Here is a 24,583-nt window from a genome sequence, read left to right on the forward strand (position 1 = left end):
ATTCTCAACTCTAGCTACTTTAATATAATAAGTTGATTGTAAGGTTTGATATAAAAAGAAATTAATCACCTTTTATCGTGACTTTTAAAAAGAATTATAAAAAGCAGATATTAGCAAATTATTTTCTTTTCTTTTGTAAGTTTTATGTAATTATAAAGAAATTTCAAACACAATATATATATATATATATAGCATACCGATAAAATTTCTATTTAAAATTAATTTTTTGACAGAAAATATGTATTTATTTTTGTGCCGTTAGGTAAGATATAATATATTTAACAAACTGTATGAAAAATATTTTAAAAAATAAAATCTCATACAGATATTCTATACACACAGTAGTTGCATTGACAAAAATATATAACGACAGAGAAGTGTATAAATAGTTGTCAACGATATCCAAATACAAACGTAGGATCATCTTTGAATACCGTTAACTCGCTTCAAATTGCATCCAGCTCTATTACAGATTGCATAAAGTAAACTGAGAGTATATATTGCTATGATATCGAATAACGGATAACATTAGGAAGCATTATGACATTTGCACTCTGCCGACATACAGACATCTATAAATGATTCATGCTCACAAGAATCTACGATTTCAAAGCACATACAATCATGCATGCTTCTCGGCCTAGGCAAGAACGCATATATCTGATTATTTCTGATCTATGGCTTAAACTGAAATATTTTTACGTTATTTTGTGTATTTAAGACTTCCTAAAGAGATAAATTCATTCTTTGAACTATAGAATAAATTTCTTGAACTATAAAATAAAATTCTTTGAACTATAGAATAAATTTTACCTTCTACTCCTGCGAAATTTTTAAATAAATATTTAGATTCCTTTCCTTCTTTTATTTAAATTCTCATTGACAAAACAATTGAAAAAGTAATAAGTCGTAAAAGAGCGATATGATATTTATCTTATTCTATAAAACAACTTTATTTTAACTGAGATCATTACATTAGTACGGGCTGATATCACAAGACACAATCCGATGTCAAGTCACGCGCATGAAATAAACGGCGTTTCATATTTACATATTTAATTTTATCTCAGCCGGCGGTTATTACGATCCTTGACGCGTAACTCAATCGTAATCACCGACTTGCGAAAAAGCTCGAAATACAACGATAAAACAAATGGGGGGAACATGAAAAATTTGGACCCAAGTAATCCCACAATAAAGACATTACGATTTATCAGAGGGAGATGCTCAAGCTTAAGTGGATTTTCACATTTCCTCGGTGAAAGTTGTTTCATTTATAATGATTGCTGCTTTTAAGCTTGTAATGCTTTATTTCCCTAAATCAGATCTCTAACTTTAATGATACATATGCTATTTATATTACCAACCGTATATTTTATATATACTTAAACAGTAAAAACTATTAAAATACTATTATATTAAATTTTTCACTTACTACATCGAATATATAAATAAGATAAAAATTAATATTACTATTATGATGTATAAAATTCTGCGTATGCATAAAAGAAAAATATTAGTAGCAAAAAATTCTCCACACACTTTTTAAAATAAGAGTGTGCAATAAATTAAATCAAATTTTTTATTGGTTTTCCTCTTAGGAAATTGCAAAGATTACTACAGTGTTCATTCTTGATTATTCATGCATGAATTATATCAATTATTTTAAATAGATAATTAAATCACTTTCAATTGCATCAGAAAATTAAACTACGCTGCAGCACACGGACATTCGCGTAGAAATGTTTTATTGCAAATATACTGTCATAAAATTCCAACAATATACTTTTTCGAGAGCACTCCACCGAGATCGCAAAACGTTATTTATCTCTGCGAGCGAGCTTTCACGAGCACGTTGAGAGACGTGACAAAACATGTTCGTCGCGGTGTATCATTAATACTTATCTAATGTTCAGAATTCCGTTATTACGTACATTGACGATAACCGAACCAAACGATGATTAATAGACCAATTTAATTTCATCGATTTCATGATGTAATAACTGCCTGAAATTTTAATTGATATCAATAATGAATCATATTACTTTAATCATTACGCTCTATTATTCTTCATCTGCTCTTTGCGCCAATATTTAAACGACTGACATCACTTTCTCACGTTAAATAATCTATCATAATCTTGGCCAGCAAATTTTAAAAATAAATGTAGAAAATAATCTTGACGAACTTTTTTAGATTAAATTAGTAACCAATCCATTGGATGTACAATATCGTAAGACGTCTCTAGCTTTAAGGCCAGCTTTTAAAGATACGGATTAAAATCGCACTCTTCTCAGTTACTTTTTCTCACCTCCGCGGTAGTATTTCACCTCAACTACCTTCCGGACATAGAAAAGTATCTGAAGAGCTTTTAAGGTAGCTATAAAAAAATCATTAAACGAAGGAAACGAGTTTCTTCCAACATGTCACACCGAACAATCGTGCATTTGTGTAATGAAGACGCTTTAGAAGACAGTGATTTAAAATAAAAAAAATACATTCCGCGTAAAATCCTACGCAAAATAAATATTTTAAAGTGAATGTGTCTTTAAAGAGGATATAACGAATAATAAATATTTCATATAAGCGTTTAACATATGCAACTAAAATCTATTGTAACGTTTATTTATCTTATTCTGAAAAATATCAAGACGTACGTTAATGCTGAAATCTTTTAAAAAAACGCAAAAATATTAGAGAACATGTCTGAGAAAAGACAAGTTAAGACTGGTATTAGTATACAGTGCTGTTCTTCCAATTACGCAAATGAAAAATAATTGAAGTTTATTTTTCTTTTCCAGGCATTATAAAATGGTCCGCCAAGCTTTAAAAGGAGTTAAAAAAATCCCTTGAAAGGTTCAACTACTCAGCGATCCTTTCGGATATACACAGTACTATTTAAACGTTATAACCTTCTCTTCTATTCTTGACATCCTAACGACTATGTGCTATCTGCGTTTATTTCGCGAAATAACGCAACGATAAAATATGTGAAGAAAATGTTAGAAATATATACGTTATATAGTGTTTTTAATGAAATAAATATAAGTAATAATTAATAATTAATAACTTTTATAAAATGTTATTATGATATAATATAATAACATGTTTCATATATCTCGATTGGGTGTATAAAATAATTTTTTATCCATACTAAAAATAATAAAATATTTTATATAATCACCAAATCAAATACCTCCCAATTATCGTTTTTTTATAATTTTCAGATTTATATTTAATTATTAAAAGAATTATTTGTGAGAAAATATATTTGTTCGCATTTTTATAGAAACGACATATTTAGAAACTGTGATCTATATTAAAAGCGTAATGTCTTATCCTGCGCGTGAGGTGCGTATGTGCACGCATTAAACCTTTCTTCATTGACTCTGCAATAATGTATATCGGATATGCACGTCATTATGTTACGATATGCTAGAATATATTTTATGCGTCATCACGATTAATTGATAGAACCCCTATTCAATCCCCTACTCGTTAAGAATTAGAAGAAATAATCTTAACCGAATGCTTTTGCACACTCAGGGAATAAATTTCTTACAAAGTTATTTACACTTGAATCGAAAAGTGCTTTTATGCACTTCCAGGACGCTGATTAATCTATTTATGAAGAGACATTATCTACAGACTACTTCTATTTATGCAAGATATATCGTGAGATATATACCTCGATTACTTCAAACACAAAAGCGGAGCAATCTCGGGCACATTTTTACACATACCGCATTAATCATTTTTATCTAGATTTTTATATACACAATATTAGAACCTTGTAATTTTCAACTTTTTCATTAACTTGCACTTTTCTCATAAAGTGTCTTGCGCTAGATAAGAAGTTTTTTATTTCCTTCTGTTATCAAAATACTTTCCTCTCTTATTGAATAATTCATATTTCCTGGATTCTTAATTCACGCTGAAATTAGAATGCATTATTGCCTTATTTAATACTGAAACGTAAAGTTATACAAATATTTATAGTATAAGTTATACAATTGCAAAAGACTACACCACAACTAATTTTCCAAATTGTTAGCGGTAGGTAACTATTTGATAAGTACATATCCGTCGCGTAGACGATGCTCCAAATACATCCTGCGTATCCTCAACGCGACTCGAAGGATTGGAAACGCACACTAATTTTCTGAGAAAGTGTGTTCCTGTATGACTATCTAATGGATTTCACAGCAAACAAAGTCTCGCAAAATTTTAGCGGAAGACTATGTAGCGAAGATAAATAGCGGTGTGTGTACACGAGCGGCGGGGAAACTTTAATCATACGTACGTAATAAAGTGCACGTTACGATAATTGCTTTCACGTGATGTAATTCGACAGCAGGCGCCCATAATCGCTTTAATCGGCGCGCACATCCGTCAAACCGCGGAGAATTCATCAAGAGTCACTTGTACTGTCACTCCTGCTGGGGTAAGCGCCTAAGGGAAGCGTGCGCCCGCGCCGACAAACTCGATATAGCCGTCCATAACCGCCTGATTCTAATTTACCGGCTTGCGTAATTTCACGGCTCAAGATTAAATTGTGATGTTAGATCCACTACGCTACGAATGGAAACTGACGTATTCCGTAATGTTCTTGCATCGGAAATGTAAAACGACGACCGGAAAATAAACGCGAGCGACATTGTATAAAGCCGACGTATGAAAACCCTACAGCGTTGCAATAAGCAATGCGACATGAAAGAAGCACATTTTTTCCTGCGAGAAAATGTGCGAGTAGCCATTGGTTTTACATCACCCATAACGCGCATTGTAAAATGCGTCGTAATCTTCCACATTAGAAAAGTAATGCAAAACGTGAGTAAATATGATAAGATATGAATCGGATCGAACAATGTTACACGTAGAAATAATTGTTCTCTGGCGAGAAAGTTAGCATATGCTCTAATAAAGTGATTAAGTAGCTTTAAATGTTAATTTTTCAATTTATTTCTCTTCGCTCTGTTATTAAATTTGCTTTCGATAAGAACTATATTTATTTCTTATATTTAAGGCTAAATGCAGCAACTTGTTTCTCAGCTCGATACAGCGTAAGTTCTTCACATAAAATTTAAAAATCAGATGACTACATTCAGTGCCAAACATAAATATGGATCTGTATTTTCGTTATATCGAATACAAATTGCAATTACTAAATGCGGTTGTGTGCTCTTCATTAAATATTTATATTACAAGCAAATATTTGCATATTAAACAAATAAGATTAAATTTCTCTGAATCCAACACATTTAGTGCTATTTAACACGCGCTAAAGATGCGCAATTAAGGTACCATCACTTTGTCGCAACGGATGCATCCATAATTGACGTGTTTGCTCTACTCGCGTTTCTCTTTCTAATTACGTAAGAGTCGAAATATGTGTTATTCGAAGAAAATATCTCTTTGGAGCCCTCCTGCTTAAGTTTTAAGGGGATTACTTTTTCAATGTTTAAGTTAATGTTACTAACTAATTAAAAGTTTCACTACAGAACTCTTTTATAAACGACAGTACCTATATTTCCGTGAAGTTGTTAATAAAGACAGAAATTCGTATATTTTTCATTGTCGCTTGTGCTGCAAAAATGTGCACCGGCAGAAAGCGTATAATTGGCCAATATTATTTAATAATGCGATAAGTTGCAGCATCATTTCTTTAAAGCTAATTAACATAAAAATTATTTACCTATTTATTAGAATTATAAAAAGGTTAAATACGAGAAAAATTAAAAATATAAAGCACTTTTTAATTAAATATAAAAATTTTTTGATTAGAAGATTTTTTTATTAAAAAGATTCTCTTGATTAAAAAAGTCCTTTAATATTACCTATATTTTAATATTGTAAGTAGTATTAAAGATTGATTCCTTAAATATCTCTTTATTTTTTGACATATCTTCGTAACTGATTTCTGAAAAATTACTTCATATTTTTTTTAAGCGATTTGAAACGCGTCTAACATAAAAGTATTGCACAGCATTGTGCAGAAGTAAAAAATACCAGATGTACGCTTTTGTTCTCGCCCACGTATGACCGGGTGGTCAATGCCAAGCTCTGTTGGCAGGACATCGAGAACAGGAATGCTTCGTTCGCTAGTGGAAGTTGCTAAAGCTTATGAGCTTTCAGAAAGAGATACGATAGCACGCTATGTGTTTGTGTGAGTGCGTTATGTCCACTTATTCAGCAGCACACGTTGCTATGTAGACGAATTATGTATACATATGAAAACGGTGCGGAGAAGTGTGAAAAGACCGACGGAGTTACATTCACAGATATTTGAGCGTGCAACGCCACGCAATGCACGATAAAAAGCAATTTTTGTGGTCATAAAAGAAATATATTCATTCCTCGCGTACCTCTGACAATGCTGAGAATAATAATCCGGTAAAATATTATTTCTCTATTCATACGCACGCGATTTATGAAAATCCAACTACGGTTTGCATCGAACACTTTGTAACACAGCTTTATAGAAAAACATAATAATGTAATAATATTAATGGCGCAATAAAACAGTTTCCATAATATGCGAGCATTGAAAGCGTGACGCACAAAAGTCGCATAAATATTAATACAAATCCAGACAGAGATACCGAGGCTTTGAAATTAAATATTTTCTATTTCTGCGTAAAGAGAGTTTCGTATAACATAGTACATGATAAACAGTACTAAAACTATTTGCTTAACGTAAAAAACGAAACGAAATACATTCGATGGTAAACTGTGAAAAAATTATTTACCAACGAAAACCATGCTATGTTTTTAATAATCGAATTCATCCACGAATAAAAATTATAATTTCCATATAATTTAATTGCTCTCATTAATAATATAAAATTTTATAATAAATAAGATGTTGCCCAAGTTGTTTTAATTTAATATTTAGCGATGTCTTTTATTTTTCAAATTAACATAAAAATTATCGGCTAAAAAATTCTGCACGGTTATATTTGTCCTTTGTGCGTTTGAAAATTTATTCGTTTAAAAATTTATTTTTTCTTTTTTAATATAATATCTTTATCGGCTAATGTCATTAATTATATATATATCACATCGCTTCTAACGTGCATGTTAAAATTAAGTTTGCCGCAACCTTCGCTGCTGTATTATAATTAATAGTTATTTCTATTCTTAGTTGCATATTCCGTGGATATTCATTCAGAAATTCGACACACACGTCACACACCTATAATTAGTGTCGTAGTCAGAATTTAACGACGCGCGTGATAAGCGGCGTGAAGTGCTGCACTCAGTAATTACGAAGGCTCTACGGTAGTCGTAAAGCAGGTAATGCCACCGTTACAACATTATACATACATTGCCTTTTGCACCTTTCAACATTAAACAACGTTGAAAGAACGTATGAGCAATTTTCAAAAGCCTTTGTTAAACGTCAGATGCAAATTTCTTGATTATTGTAATTGCCAAAAATCGAATTATTGAGTAAAAGATGCAATCAATGTGCAAAAAATATATGATATAATTTTAATTCTCGGAGTCCTATGTTTGATGTCTCGTTGCAAAGACTTTTATCATTTCTCGGTCGTGTGTTTGTTCTCAACCATCTCGTTGGCACTGTTCATCTCACCTTGCTATTGAAGAAGAAAATAAAAGCTGTAATATTTCGATATGTTGACGTGCTGTGTTTACAATTTGTGTCTCTTTGCAAACGTTTCTAATACAAAATCATAGTCGACCGTATCAGTTTAGTTTTAAACGTTCATCATGTGGCAGAGTGTTTCACTCATGGATAACAACGAAAAGTGCCGATATCGATTCATTTGTTTCATCTTTTTTTATTGCCTTATCTTATTGCCATTTAATTGTTTTGTGATGTATCAGTTGATACAAATTAGCTTTTGTATTGAATGTTATATGACCGACTATTGCACGATGGAAAAATTTGTTAGATATTAATTTTTTATAAAATTTAAAAAAATCTTTATAAGTCTACATAAAAGTTTACTAAATAAAATCAAATTTACAGATTGTACGAAACAACCATTGATCAACTGTAACAAAATAATGTTGGACTGCAGAGAGTTAACTGACTATATATTTCCTCGATATTGTATTAAAAGGTAAATACATAAATAAGAAAAATAATATGTTTATTTAAAAACTGAAATTTATTTAAAAGTTTTTAGATTATTCGACAATTATTTATTTGGTGCATCTATCTGTTTCAAAGTAAAACCACAACACTCTGATGGAAACCCACAAACTACGCAGATACATTTATTCGGAAAATATAACGGAAAATATGAACTTCAGCAAAAGTTCGCATATATAAAAGTTATAATTACATCAATAATAAAACCAAATTTGCAATCTCTCTATTTTGATGATTTGATGCGGATCATTTATCAGTTACCTCAATGCGACATTTTGACGAAAGAAGACGAAAAATTGGCAATAAAATAAAGAACTGTTGCATGTATGTATCACCTATATTTCAGCTCTTGTCGTCAATTAATACAACAAAATTGTACTTTATCACTCTCCACCATATGTTCTCGTTTAACTTTTTTAGTTTCTTCTAGTTCTAAATTGTAATGATAATAGAACAATAATAATAGGTCAATTGGACAATATAATTACTAATATATTATTTTATTAAAAACTTATTTTAATTATGACAACTTATTTTAATTGCGCCAATTGTAATTCACATATAATATTTTTATGCAAGTGTTGTAAAATCATGCAGTGAAAAAGAATGTTCGTATTTTTTAAATTATAATATAAATATATATTTTATTCGTATTAATTTATTATTATAAATTGTATGTATTAAAAATTATAGTATTATAATTATTTTAAATAATATAAATATAATAATATAATTTTAATATAAATATATACAATTTGTGTAGAATTATGCTACTAAATGCATATTTTTTTTTAATATGCGATTTAGAGAAAAATAATAAAATATTATATAAATTGCACCTTAGAAATGGTTTATAAAACATATTCTTATTGTTAATAATCTTTTACAATTCTCTGTTTATAAAGGAATTATTTATTGGACGCTTTGATCATTTCGTATATATAATTTATTACATAAAAAAGATAAATAAATCATATACTACGAAAATGAAATATAAAAGTATAAGAATAGAAGTAGAAAAATGTTAAATTAATTTTTTTTATTATTGTATCTCCGAAAATAATTTTTTACATAACCAATTTTAAACAGAAAAGAATCTATTGAATTGTAACGATGTAGATAATTGCAACTTTATGTAACAAACAATAAGTACTATTGTCGTCAATATCCATTATATAGTAATAGGAAGATGTGATTTATACACAATAAATAAATACAAATGTATCTATTTTATATTATTATTTAAAAAATACAAATAGAGATACATAGAGAAAAAAGTTAAAAATCAAAAATATAAATATGTGAAAATATATGAGAAACACATGTGATATTTTTTAAAGTCCTATCTCTATGTTTCATTCCTGTTTTTCCTTGCTCTGAATATTTATATACGTTTTGTATACATTTTGATACGTGATTTTATAGAATATTCATTTCTCTCGACGATACATAAATCTACAAGATAGTCCCCGGGAGGCATACACGTGATTCGCGTTCCAAGATAAATTAAACTTAAAAAAAATGTATATCTTCTGGTCGTTGCACTTTTTTACTAGAAAACTATTTTTAACAAAATTATAATATTACTCCAAAAAATTATTTATTATGCAAAATATAAATATCAAATTTAATAATTGAGTATTGATCTGTTGAATTAAAACTGAACTATGCATCTCAAAATAAAGAAGTTCAATTTTGTGATGAATTTTTTGACAAATGTAGAATTATTTGCAATTATTGTTCAATTTAACAAATATAATTTATTAATCATTATATGTCGTTTGATTATTTAAATGTTGTAACCTTGACTTTCGATATGCTTCATAAATGCCTACGCAACTATGGAAAGGCCAATACCGAACAGATTAGCATGAGACAAGCTACCGCTACACACAGACAAGATCCGGCAAGCTAAGTCTATATGGTGACTTGGTGGGCGCGTTCTCGTCACGATTATGGCACGAAGGATCGTGAGGCGTCTAACCAACTAGTATCTCACCGAAGAAGATCTACATACCATCCGTGCTTGCAGATCTACTTGCTGTCAATCAAACTATACATAGACATATTTTCCCAAGAAACAGCTATTTTCCCATTCCACGTGTTTCAATATAAATAAAAAATAAATTGGCTTATTGTTGGCCAAATATTTTATTGTTGTTCACACTTGGCAAAGTGACGTCACCTTATAACATATACAAGATGTCTGAGCAAGATTACAAAATAATTTTCGCAATAATTATTGAGATAATAATTAAAAAGAATTGGCAAATAAACGCGCGTTTCGCGCGACTAGGTCAAACAACAAAAAGTATGATCCTCTTTAATTATCATTTCAATAATTATTGCGAAAATTGCAAAACGATAAAGAACTTTCTTGCTCAGTTTATTGCGCTCTATCCGCTTACAAAAGGTTTCGTAATCTCTCCCAGACACCCTGCATATTATTCTTGAAAAAAATTATTAATTTTTGAATGCATCATAATTAATAAATATTCTGTGTTTTTTAAATTATTTCTTTTATAAAAAATACATTTTATAAAATATAATAAAAAAATTTTTTCTTTTTTATTTCAATCAATATTAAATTCCAATTTGTAACTATCAAAATTTAATAGCCTACATCGTGGATTACTATTACACTCGTTAAAATGTTGTGCTGCTAAAAATCATAGCAGTGAAGTATTTTTTAAATGTAATAAGAGTACGATGGAATTTTAAAATCCAATATTAAACACTTTTTAGTTCAATAAACGGATACTCTGTGCAAATTCATTTTTCTCTACATTTTTCCAATCCCATTTAAATAACACGAAAGGATTTATCGAACAACTCAGCGTAATGTTTCTATGCAAACTACACTATGCAAACTGTATCGATGATGAAAGTTTTCAGAGAACACCTCATATTTGCTTTAAAATATCGTAAATTCGCCGAAGACCATTGAGAATCGAGGAGCAATTTACAATTATAATGCTTCTCTTAAGTACCACAAAGCAATCCGATGTACCTTATCCTTATACTTCTTTCGACCTTTCCAAATGTATCATTACCCCCCGCGCGACCAAAGAAATTTGAATTGCTTTCAGAGATTGCGAGAAACAGAGATCGTATACTCATTTTCCCAGAATTATATTTGCAATTAATTTTTCTGCTGTTTATCACAAAAACATTTACATGCCATGACAAAAATGTCTTTGAGAAAATAAAGATGTTTATGAACGCTTTTTCAAAAAATAATAAATGTAAGCAATTTTCTTTAAAACAAAATAATTATATTATTATATATACTTTATAATATATGCAATTATTTTGTAATTTTAATTTAACACATCGAATGATAGGAACTGTAAATTCTCTTGCATTTATAAAAAAAACATCTAATTTATTACGCCTCCTTATTTCATTTATATTACATTCCATTCGTATCTTTAAATTTATACACATACACACTGTTTAAAGCTACAAACGATATTATACAGAACATTTCATTTTTACTTATTGCAATCTTTTATCTCTCGGTGCATTTCGATTAAACTTTAAATTACTCTTTAAAATCCTCTGAGAAGAGATAACTATCGTTTCAGATACAAATAACTTTCTTAATAGCCATGGTATATTGAAAGCGAGATATGAATTCAAAATTTATTAAAGTTCTTATTAATAATTGTTGATAATAGACTATAATTTTATGAATTAAATTTTATGCTTTGTATTTCTTTACACGTATGTGTGTGTGTGTGTGTGTGTAAATAATATTATAATTATTATAATTTTGTGATATTAAAATCATAATGTATTATTTGATTTCGGAAAACCTTTCGAAAAAGAGCAAATTGTGCTCATAATTAAATTTATTTGATATCAGCAGACCAAGCGCGTCACTTTACGATCGAAGAATACAAAAGTCTTATTTTTTTTTAATTGCGTCCCCGTGCTTAGGGAGCTGATTAAGTTTAAGCAATAACGGAGTGCTATCCAATTACTGCCAGATTAGCGTTCGGTTAGCTGGCAATGAGAAAACTTGTCTGCTTAGGACGATTACCGCTTAAGAGCCTCCAAATTGTATTTACCTCGAGCCTCGTAATCCGCGATTTACCACATAAATTTCTAACGAGCTTCCAATCAGAATCTCATCTTGCCACGATGCTCCGCTCATCTCTTGCCTGTGCAGTATACATGCGATTCTACATTTTAAAACTAAATACGACGGCAATCAATTCTATTCGATTTATATATCGATTATGTTGCGATATCAACTTAAATGTCAAATTATAATCTACTCTAAAGCATCACTATGTATGCCGCAAAGCGTTTTACATTAAATTTTTTATCGTGAACTTTTTGTGTTTTCTTTTCTTTATCAAAATTTTATCTTTTATATTGGATTTCCAACGATATTCTCACCGAGAGAAAAATCTTGGAGATATCGTCTGCTAAGATTTTTCAAAGAATGGTTCAAATATCTGTCATGTATTTTCGTCTGTCTTACGCTTTTATTTGTCATGTAGCTAGAAATATTGGGCATTTGCCGTGCGTCACACACACCCTTCTTATACTTCATCATACGGTGCGTTGAAATCTCTCTAGTATTATCGTTTCGGATCCACGATCCGTTATCTTTAACATTCAACAATCTTTCCATGCAAATACTTTTAGTAGCACCAGCACGTGTGAAACTGTCTAGGTACACTCACACACACATACATACTGTTGAAAAAATACCTAGCTACAATTGCATACATTTTTAATCCACCAAGAAAACAATGGCGTGCCAATAATAGTTTGATGTTAGTTTTATAATCAAATAGTAATATTTAAACAGTTTACTTTCTAAACAATTTGTCAATTATTGTAATTTTTATGGCAGAATTATCTAATCAACTTATCTCCTTCGACTTTTTTAAAAGATCAATATCGTCTGTAATTTAATGTAACCACTTCTTTAATGATTTAATAGTGTTAACGTAGAACTTTTTCTCATTTTTTTTTCCCCTTCGTGTTCGCTTCATTAAAATGCAGCAGTCACGCAAGCAATCCTGCGCATCAGCATATGCAAATGAGAAATAAATACATATATCGCACTCAGAGTGACAAAGTGATAACGTTATCATTGCGCGTGATAAGCGAGCGAGCGCAATAAAAAAGCGCGAAATTTTCTGAATTACAGGATCGATCCGGCGTGTCCCACTGAGATGATGTCTCACTGGGACACGCGCAAAATAGATCAATGAAGCATTCCCGCTGTATCCGCGGGCGTCGTGTTTGTCGGTGTTGAGATTACAAGTGCTCGGCCGTGCATATCTCGCATCGCGAAGCGACCATTCGTAGATGTAGCGGAATGCGCCGGTTTCTTAAAGTTATGGCCTCGACAAGCGAAAACTTCGTGCGAAGCACTTTTCACGAGAAAAAAAAAGTGGTTGCGCGCAATTATATCCTACAATCTGAATGCAAAAGTGTGAGTATGCAAAGCTGTTGCGTGTCGCAAAATACGCGAGAACTTTAAAATCGATAATGCGTCCTCCGCTCTTATTTACCGAAGTATCAAAGCAGCCAAGAAAATCATGCTCCTTTTTAGACAGCTTCGAAGATGATACTCGGTTCAACAGTGAAACAAATGGCAAAAAGTATAAATTAATTAAAAATTCATTGTGTAAAAAAATATATCCCCAATATATAACACTGAATACTGCTATTATAAAGAAGTAAAGATGAAAAAATGTTCTTTTTTTCCTTCCTATCGAATGAATGTAAAACAGATTCCGTTATTTCTATTTAATTCACTTCCGTATGAATTAATTTAAAAAATGTAATATAATGAAATAATTAGCAGAAGAAGAAATATCTCTTTTTTTTAATTAATGGCGAAATATCAACCGTTAGTTAAAGCTCCGTCTTCGTTCTTACAAATCCTTCTTTTTCGTTTCATTGCTTTTGTTTGATACGAGAAAACTAACGTGCATCTTTTCCAAAAAGATACTCTCTTGTTCTCTTTTTTTTCTCACCAGAGTAATTGCGGATTCTCCCAGGATTTTTGCAGGATACCCCTATCATTGCGAGATGTTTATCTGACAGCTCGTATCAAATATAAGAATATATATATTTGAATCTTATCCAAACCCCACCGGGATTTTAAATGTTTTTCAGATTGCCTTACAGTCAAGAAACTCCATCTATATTTTCCATCGGCAATTCCTTGTACATCCCGCAAGGGATTTCTGTGAAAGAGATCAAACTTCGTATGCGAAATCTAATAAACCACGATTTTTCGTACCGCTTTTCTTAGAACGGAAGAAAATCTTATTGATTCACGAAATAAAATGACATGCGCGGATACGTAGTGATTTTGAAATCGCTTTCACTTCGCTACTTTTCTACTGCCTAACAGATAAAGCGCAGTGCAAAGCGACAGATGTCGTAACATATGTACATAATTGGAATATAGCACGTCTCGTAGCCGCGAATAATTTCGTCGTACACGTAGCACGAAATATCCCGCTCGACTATTAATAATTATTTAACAATTGCGGCCAGCATACAATGAACCCGCATGTTCATTGCAGCGCGCATACGTGTTGTCATAGTAAATTAGTAAACAAAATCGCGCACGTATCGAACTAAGTGATCATTCACAACTTGTTCTGCTCCCCACATTATTGTTTCAGCCGTATGCATTTTGCAAATTTCGTTAATCTATAAGCTGATATAATAATCGGGCATAAATTCATTATGAACTAAAAGCGCAGCCGATATTAATTTTGCTCCGGTTGTTAATAAAGTTCCCACAATACCGCGATTATATGGGCAAGACAGTTACACAATCTCGCTGCATATGCAGTGCAAAGTGTGAGATCCGATGTACGAGACTCAACAAGTGTACCATAGCCTTCGGCTCTTTCATCTCTCAGAGTCCGATTAAACATCAAACTTTTCATATCGTGCGATCCACCGCCGTTTCTCGCGCTTTACGAAAATAGAAATTAAAGATAACTTTATTGTGCCATAACATTCGTTGAAAATGCGTTCAATGAAAAACTGATCGTTAAACATACATTTCGAATTGTTCCTCATCATCAAATAACAAATTCTATTTATCATATTTTTTTTGAAAACTAAATAAAATATGAGATAATATGTAGAATATTTGATCATAATTAGTAATTGATATTTTAATAATTGAAAATCTGAAATTTCTATTCAACAAAATTCAACTGAAAAATGAAGTTTATTATCTAACAAGATTTTTAAAACATGACTTACCAAATTCCTTTAACTTTCAATCTTTGATGATTTTATAATTTTAGTTTCATTTTTTATTAAAAAAAAATAAAAGTTTGATTCATACGAAAATTTCAATAGATATGTAATAATTCAAAACAAGCTATATGTTCACATTAATTATTGCTGCACATCAATGCTGTGCGAATTAATTATATGCGGAAATTATATGGATTTCACAGCAAACAGCAGCAATTTTGCAATAAAAGGTTCAAAAGTTTATCAGTTTTATGCTCACACATAAACTACTAAAGATCAAAGAACGCGGAAATTACTGCTAGTAGTACAAGCGCGCGCGTGTCAGACCTACTGGTTATGCGCCACCCAATTTATTGCTTGACATGTATTTTTCATGCAATTATAATGGTACCTTTTACGAGAAGGCCACGATTAATTTGTATCCTAATTATTGCTGATGTTTCGCGAATTCTCATCAAGTATGTAAATGCCGTACCGCAATGGAAAATTTTTAATTAACATCTTTACAGTCCAAACGTGATTAGCATCCTTTCTACTTTCCAACGGATTAATTATTTTTTACTTCCAATCCAATAGAATCCAACCAATTACGTCCAACTTGCAACATAACGGAAAAGATTACTGGATTACCAACTTATTTCGATAACAACACAACCATCTATCGTAACATGCTTACAACAACTGCGAGCAATTAACAAACTTATGAAAAGAAAATTCGCAAGTAAAGTAACTCTGTTACGATTTTTTATCATCACATCTCATAACTTGCTTCAACGAAATTCAACGCTTAATTACGAAAGTGTATAATTATAAAGATTAAAAACACGTGGAAAACATTATGCTGCATCAAATTCTTGTTAAAAAGAAATTAATTGTAAGGTAGTTTAAGAATATGTAAATAAAAAAAATAATTTTGATTGTATAAAGAGTGATGAATGAAGCTGCCGATAAACTCTGATGTGCGAAGTAATTGTCCCGTGAGAGCTGTTTCGATCAGAGAGATATGTCGTATCACTGCAAAAATCCACAAGGCATTTAGCATCGTCGAATAACTCAATAGATTCGTGTCCTACAGTCTAAAATTGAAGCTTGAAATTTCAATGGCTATCTTGATAAAAATAGACGCATTTAAATGAATCAATGCAGTGGCACATTTGCACAAATAAGCGAACCGCGATATACCTCGACAAATATCAATAAATGCAACTTTGACATTTGTTGAAATTTTGCGTTTTGTGGTTCAATACATACATATATCTAATATGTGCATAGATAAATTATTATCGTGTGCACACGTATGAAAAGAATAACTCGCAAATGTACTTGTTACAATGCGATAGAATTTTTGTCTGTAATCTAAGCTTGATATTCGTGTACGAAAGTCGGATTAAAAGTTAACGGAGACCAACGCTAATCTGCAGTACAGAATTGTTTCGCGCGACTCTTGTATTGAATATTCCCCGCCGCAATACCGCATATCTGTGTCGGTTTACACAGGTTTAACACAAATAATATTTTTTTTATATGGAGAACATTCTCTAGATTTCTCGAATTATAAAATGTGAATTGCCCAGTTACAAAATTTTGTTGAAAATACGAATTGTTATATCGAACACCACAATCGAGAACCACAATATCGAAGGCAGATAATATATTGATAAAATATTGACAATTAATAGTCTCTTGTAAAATAAATTGCAGTTCCAAATCAGTGAATTAGATTTTATAAATTTTTCCTTTGTTCTTGTGCAAAATAATATATAACATTATATAACTCTTGCTCGTATAAATAAAATACGAGAGCCAGAAAGTCAAACAATAAAATTAAAGAACTAATTTAAAGAGTGACAAAAATTCGAGATAAAAATACGCACAATGCAAATACCCGATATGGAAATTTGCATATTGCTGGTACAAATTGTAAATTTCAAATGTCAAAACTTTCGTAAACTGAATAATATGACATGCAAACTTAGTTGCGATAAATATTAAAGGCACTGTCGCAACTTTATCATCCCTGAACTCGAACTAACTGATATAATAGTTTAACATATAATATCGTAACTTTAATATATTACTAAAATTAAAATAATAAAAATAACAAATAGTTTGTAATTATATTTTCTAATAATACGTTTATTTAAAAAAATTATTGTTGAGTCTATCATTTACGATCATATGTGAGAGACCTAAATCGTCTTCCGAATTGTAAAGCAGTATTATCATCATTCGCTGAACTGCATGAATGTCAAATACAGCTGGGAGAAATCACAGGATTCTACGAGCAAAGGTAAGACGAGTAATCTCGAACAAGTACCTATAGCTACACCTACATGCTTTGTGCGTACATCCGCCGATGCACATACACACATACAAGACGTATTAATTCTAGACCGCAGGGCATATAAAAGAAAATATAGGGAACGCGTTTGTAAATTTTTGCAATTTCGTCGCACGGCGTTGTCACAAATGCCAGATTAATTTACCTCCGTCATAAAGAAAACAAGTTAATTGATCGAATAAGTGTTCCATTTTTCTATTTAAGTTGATTATCAACTTAAAAATAATGGCATAATATAATAATTTCAGTAAAAATTAATTGTCATACGCAATTAAAAATCTACGATGATGTCAATGTTCACTTATCGATTTCTCATTGTCAGCATACAATCTGCTCGCATAAATGTATTCGTATTGCGGGCATTTCTTAATCGCTAAAGAGCTCTTGTCTGTCAAATATATGCATGACTTAAAATATCAGAACAATGAAAACAGAGACGAGTTAAAAACCAAAGGATCTCGCTCCTATCTCTCTAATTAAAACAAGCTGTCCGTTTCTCGAATCGTTTGTAAATAGGTCATCTTTTAATCAGAAATGGACACGAATATAGATATGTAAATGCACTCATCCCCCGTGCATTTATACAAAAATATATCTAATTAGACTAATATCTATAAACTGATGTAACTAACATTTATATTCATTAGTGCATGAATTTACACTAATATTTCGTTGTACTTGTAAAACTGTTTCTTAGATAGATTTAACAATTAATCATATTAATTTTAATTGATAATAAAATTGAGATTTGAAAATTTTAAATAAATTCTTGGAACAATTTTAAGTTTTGTTTAATCAGATTCTTATCTGCAAAGCTGCTGATAGCATATTACAGCATGTAGTGTGAACAAGCATTTCATCCTGTTATCGTTCCCATGTTCTCCGTGCGCCCAATTCCGAAACCCAATAAACAAAATTTTAAAATATCATTTGCATTCTGAAAATTTTTGAAACTGAACGACATGGCATTGTGATGTACTCAAGAATGCAAAGCCATTTTCATTCAATTGTTCGAAATACGTGATCTGCAATTACCTACGAAATCAGTAGTACGATGTAACTTTAATCGTGCCAAAACGATATAACGCATCATTAATGTTAATTGTTTCTTATTCAAAATCCGATATGACATACATTTCTACAAACAGTTCTTTTCTTCCTACTCTCTCATGAATCTAAAATAAGAACACTCAAAACCAATCTACATTTTGTAATATGTTCTCTGCAAGTATGATTGCTGTTTTACATAAATTCTCATTTTTATCTCTTTACATAGGGTTTAAAAATATTGCACAAATTGACGACAGATATAAAATTATTCGTTGTTATAATTAACATTGCCACCGCAGCGACGTAATTTCTAACATCATTCGTGACGTATATCGTTTGCAAATGAAAGATAGTTTTGACACTACTTTTAAATTTGACGTAAAAAAGGCTATTTTTTTATTTTATAAAAATATATATAAAATCTTTTTTGACAATTTGATTACTATTGAATATAAATTCACAATTCTTTTTCATCTGGAATAATTTATTAGGAAAGTTTGCCGAATATCTCGCGCGGAATAATTTGTATATGCATATATTAAAATATATTATTGTATCAAAAAAATCAAGTATTTTTTGTCTGTAGGAAAAAGAATAAAATTTTGATATCCTGAAATTAGAATAACTTATTCGTCTCATTTAAGACAAAAAATGAAACATTCACGTATTTCTTTTTATTTGCTTTCGAAGCACAAATTGGCGATAATTGTTTTATCTTCAAGACTCGCAGAAGTTAAAACATTCATTATTGTTGGATTATTCAACTGATCACAATCGTAATTACGCTCAACACATATATCTTGATGTGGATTACTAATTCTCTTACGAAAAGAAGTTCTGGAAATTGAGTCTATAATTTGCTATTATCTTGCATTCCTTTTCTTACTTTTATCGCTTCCCAAGTTGAAATCTCTTTGGCAAGTTGCCCTTAAAACTCATTCAATCGTAGCTTTTTACGTCTCCCATTTTCAATGCAAATGCGACGAATAAAAATCCACCAAAAAATCGTAAGTATACGATAAGTTTACTTTTTTTCTCATCAAATCGTGAATGACGATAACAAAACATTCATCGAACTGCTTGCGTCTCACAATTTTTCTTTAAGAAATGAATTATACTGCCTTTATGTAGTACTTAATGTATATAATTAATTAATTTATAGCAAAATTAAGAAGCATTAACAAAATTGAAGGCCTTGACCTCTCAATTTAACTGTAATGAAATTTCATATGACATTTAGCAACCATTGTTTCTCATGAATACTAAAATATGTACATTTGCATATTCCATTAACGACGTATAACATCAATGCCTTTTTTGTAAAAATAATTTTGATAATTAAATCGATTAACCATGAGGGAATACAGTGTGTAAAATTAATTGATGCGTAAAACGAAATTAATGTTCCGTATATGTTGCAAACTTACAAAACAAATACATCGCAACATAAACGAGCAAAAGTATAATAAAGATCTCTTTCACGTTCGTGCGCGAGAATATAACAAAATATCTCTTGTCGAGAAAATTTCTATGCAAAGAATTTTATAAAAGTGAGACACTAATATTAAAAATAAAAACTGAAGCGTTAAACAGATAATTGTCATAAATATTTGCTGGAAATATCAGAACGTTATTTATCGCCGAGATGTGATTGCGAGTATATTTGCTGTTCACCATCGCGTGATTGCGTAATCGAGTGATTAAAATGATTGATTATACGGGAATATTATAACACGCATGTTGCGTAAGAATAATGAAACATTTGTATGAATTGCGTATAAATTCTCACTGCGATTAATAGCCCGACTTGATTAGGTATTTCTCTTAAGAGAATTGCACCTTGATGCATTATACAAAACTTGTTAATTACTTTCTTGATTTCCGCACATACGGGGATACTTTAGCCGAATTAAATTATACACGATCACTGTCAATCTAAACTCATAGAATGGCCTCTAGCTAGGGACCTTACTTCAACATTGCATATTTGAGTAATTCCAGTGCCAAACTAATTATGCCAAACCAGTAGAGAGTAATATTTGCTAAACATGTTAGGAAATATTATATATATATATATATAATATTATATAATATAAGGAATATTAATATATATAATTATACACTATATTCATTAACATGATTAAGTAAACATAAACACAAAGTGCTAAATAACTAATGCTCTAATCGCAATTAATATAATCACAACATCGATAAAGAGCATCTAAAATAGCTTCGGGATATTTTCAAATCGTAAGACGAAATTATTACATGAAATTACATTTTGATGCAAGAGCAAGGATAATCTTATTTGATATGTAAATTGAATGTAAACTGATGTACATCTATTCTGACGAACAATCCGTTCATTCATGAAATGTTCGAAAAATTATAATAATTTAACAACGAGTTCCGAGCATTCCGTTGACGATTTCGCACGAAACTCTCGAACAAGAGACTTTAACAACACTATCAAGTCACGAAGCAATAAAAACACGGGAAAGGTTTGTGAAATGGACAGCGGACGAGTGCGATGGAATTTAAAAGTTGCTGCGCGTCCTGGGACCCGGGCTCCCTGTGCGATAGAAACTTTGGCCTTTACGCCGTTCGCGTTCCGCGGAGTCCGATAAATTCAACGTTCCTTCCCTTGGAACGCGTTAGCTCATTATAGTGGACGACCTCCACTCGCGCTAACGAGCGGCGGTAGCCGTGGTTAGCTCGATATTTCGGCGGCGCGAAGTGTATTTCATCGACGCTTGATGTAAGCCGCATTTAAAGCGATCACACGGGAATACGTGTCACGCGTACCGTTATTGTAAAGCACTGGTTAAAGCTCTCCCTCAGCGAAATTGCGTTTCGTTCCGGATGAGATTGCATTCCGGTTGACGTTTCTCAAAATTGCTCCTCGTGCGGCGCGGAAAATAGAATTGCCCGGCGTTTCTTACAACTCCACGCCCTTTCACATACCTTTATCTTTAACTTTCTTATTAAGGAAAAAAATCGTAATCTTACAGAAAAGTACTGTGTAATCTGCGCGTCGCAACACAAACACGATAAAGAAATAATTTACGAACTAACTTTACGATTTTGTAAATAATCGTACAAGATACATAGAAAAATCGTGATCATATAAAAGTTACCTCACTAATAACTTTAAAAACTCTAAAAATTATTAAATATTTAGGCTTTAAACATTTTTTCTGCGGTTGGCAAATATTGGAAATGCAAGTTTTTAAAAAAAATACGAATTAAAAGTTTTTTATTACTTCTTGATAATCCAAAAGACATAGTAAAAAAGGAATATTAAAACGTTGCAAAATGATTACATTCAAAGATAAAGTAAACACAGAAAGTAGAAAATAATGTGTCAATCGGCAAGAAATCAAAGAAAAAGATCAAACATAAAGATCGAACATAGAAATGTTCGACATCTTGTTGCATGTATTATATTTCTAATCAATAACAAGGGAAAGCGATTTTTTTTTGTTCTTTTCTTCTTTCTATTTTCTTGTATAGAATGCTTTATGTAGGATATGTCTTATATAAAACGTACTCTATGTAGAAGATGTATCATTATTATTTAGTAAAATATATACCTAAAGTTTGTTTCACGCTTTGCTTTAGTAATTGATATTTTTCGAAATAAAGTATCATAAGAAAGTAAAAATTGTATCATATTTTGGCTTAAAAGACTTCTAAAATAAAATTACTGACATCTTTAATATGATATTAATCACAAATCGTAAAATAACATTAATTTAAAATAAACATGATTTGTCGATCAATGTTGTCGAAAAAAAAAGTTGTCTCACATTAAAGCTACGTATTACGTCGGAAGCCTGTTGCTTCCATGATATAATCGAACATTGGCACGAAACTTGTCCGCCCATGTCTGCAGAGTGAACGATTGATGTTAAATTTGCTTGAAAATTAGTTCAGGCTGCTAATAGATTTTTATCATATATGAATATAACATAATTCGTAAAGCGCATATGTGATATTCAAAAGTAAAATCGATGAGAAAAATTCGCTCTAAATATCCCAACATGTATAAAACAATATTCATAATAATCTTAATTAATATAAACTATTGAGTGCATAAAAAAATCCTTATTCTTTCCTCCACAAGGAAATATGAAATAGTTCAAAGTGAATACGCAGTAGCTTACGCAAGAGAAAGTACAAATAAAAATATGTATAAAATCTTCTATTTAAAAATAAAAAATCAGAAAATAAAGAGACTTTTTTAAAAAGTTTGATACCTTAAATATTTTTCCATTTTTAACTTTTTTTTCTAAATCTACTTAATATATGTGTTATTATCGTTAAAACATTATCTATCATATTCATTATGTTACATTTTTTTATTAATCTCGCTATTTTTGTTCTTTTGAAAGTTCTTTTGGTTCTCTATCTAAAAGTTCGCATAATAACTAATTAATTTTATGTGAAAGCTCTTCAGGCAATTTTAGTAAAGCGTACGTTTTGTGGAGAAAGTTAATGAGTACAATAGCCAAATGTATACACAAAGTATAATATGCGTAATACATAAATTTAACTCTTTAATTTGAAAAGCAGTAGAATTAAATACTCCAAAAAGACTAATGTTATATCTGTCAACTGTGCACAAATATTGTACTCGATTTTTGATCCGCAAAAAGATTAACAAAATTTATTTCGCTACTTAATTTGAAAATTTATATCTTCCTAATTTTTCATTATACAATAATTTTATAACTTTATTTAAAAGAATCAAATATATCTTTTATAATATAAATGTAATTAATGTTTTTTATAGGTTAAGCATATTTAATATCGATCAATAATAATAACATATAAAAAATGTTATATTTTAAAAAATCCGTATTTTTGTAACTTGATAATATATTGTAGTTGTCGACGAAAATTTTTCTCCTTTCAACAAAGAATGTGCAAATAACGAATATGTAACGTGAAAAATATGATATCAAGTATAACAATCTCTTTGAAAGGAAAGAGAAATATGAGTTTCGGTGTCATCCATTTCATACAAGCTTTTAGGTTAGATGACAGAAAGTACTGTTCTCATTGTTTTTCTTGCGTACTTTTTAATTAAGTGCGATATAAAATATATGTTAATAAATTCTATAAATTACATATACATTTCAGAAAAATCAATGATAGTAACAAAAGAGGGAAGAAAAGATCAACGGGGGTCTTGTAAAGCGTACTAAAAATGACAATCACTTACCTTTCGAAGATGGGACCGGGAGTGTCAAAACACGCAGCGACGTAACAGCCGTGAATCGTAAATCGATGGGTTGGTGATTGGGAATCTTGGCGTCTCGGGCTCGTTCGGCAATTCCTCAAGATCCCAAGGTGAGTTCTGCTCGCTGTCGCAAACGGCGGTCAACTGACTAACTAAACCTCCGCGTGCTTCAAGTTATACGTAACTCCAGCGGCGCGGTGACGTCACGGGGTACACGGACCAATCGGAGAACTGAGCTTGCACCCCCAACAGGGGTGGAAAAGCCTCCATCGAGTGTTACGAGGGGAGCTCTGCATCTCGGACACCTGGATGAACGGCAATTCGAACGACGATCGCTCGTTCTCCTTTTCCCCGTGATTCCCTCTCCGCCGTTTTGCTCACTTCCTCAATCGGATTTCGCCCACGTGTAAGATGTTCAACCGTGACGTCGTTGGCGTGCCCTCGCACGCTTGTGAATGGGAAGGTGTGTTACAAAGCTGTTCGCCATTATTAAATAGACGGTGTTCGCCATGACGAGTTTGCTTACTTCAGTGACCAACCCTGACCTCATAGTTCATGCCTCGGTTAT

At 31.2% G+C, this 24,583-nt stretch overlaps 1 protein-coding gene and 1 long non-coding RNA gene across 4 annotated transcripts in view; one reads left to right on the forward strand and one right to left on the reverse strand.

Moving 5' to 3' along the window:
* Tk (Tachykinin) overlaps nucleotides 1–24,187 on the reverse strand; it is a 49,707-nt gene extending 25,520 nt beyond the window's left edge. For 2 of the 3 annotated variants that reach the window (XM_067353959.1, XM_012367699.2), the window contains exon 1: nucleotides 23,998–24,187. The gene's annotated coding sequence lies outside the window, so the exon portion shown is untranslated. The remainder of the gene's footprint in view (nucleotides 1–23,997) is intronic. The other variant, XM_012367700.2, reaches the window with a different exon arrangement.
* Nucleotides 7,589–10,746, forward strand: LOC105672634 (uncharacterized). Its single transcript, XR_001100854.2, has 3 exons — nucleotides 7,589–7,914; nucleotides 7,997–8,090; nucleotides 8,150–10,746. It is a non-coding gene; the product is annotated as an uncharacterized lncRNA (long non-coding RNA).
* Nucleotides 24,188–24,583: the final 396 nt, after the last annotated feature.

Source organism: Linepithema humile, chromosome 4 (assembly GCF_040581485.1).
Source record: "Linepithema humile isolate Giens D197 chromosome 4, Lhum_UNIL_v1.0, whole genome shotgun sequence".
Taxonomy (NCBI): domain Eukaryota; kingdom Metazoa; phylum Arthropoda; class Insecta; order Hymenoptera; family Formicidae; genus Linepithema; species Linepithema humile.